Source organism: Alligator sinensis, unplaced genomic scaffold (assembly GCF_000455745.1).
Source record: "Alligator sinensis unplaced genomic scaffold, ASM45574v1 scaffold67_1, whole genome shotgun sequence".
Lineage (NCBI taxonomy): Eukaryota > Metazoa > Chordata > Crocodylia > Alligatoridae > Alligator > Alligator sinensis.
The window spans coordinates 884,140-884,506 of NW_005842111.1; positions in this window are offsets into that span (position 1 = coordinate 884,140).

The following is a 367-nucleotide window of genomic DNA, read 5'->3' on the forward strand; positions in this document are numbered from 1 at the left end:
CTCTTAGTAACAGGGAGGAATGTTTTTAATGGATCGATGTTAGGACCATCATGTGAGATTCCGTGGCGGATGGAACCAATGTATCGGGTGCCGAGGAACGTAATGTCATCTACAGGATGTAGGCATGACTTTTCCTCGTTGATCGTCCATCCCTCACTTTGAAGGTGAGTGACTAGTTGGTTGACTATACTAGTAAACACAGAACTATCACGACCCATGATAGCAATGTCGTCGACATAACTCCAGATTCTTAATTCCTCCTCTGGGGGAAGAGAATGTGAGGCTTGAAAATTCTTCAGGGTATTGTTCATGCCACCAGTAGCCAGTGACGGAGCATTGCGATATCCCTGCGGGCAAACCGTCCACC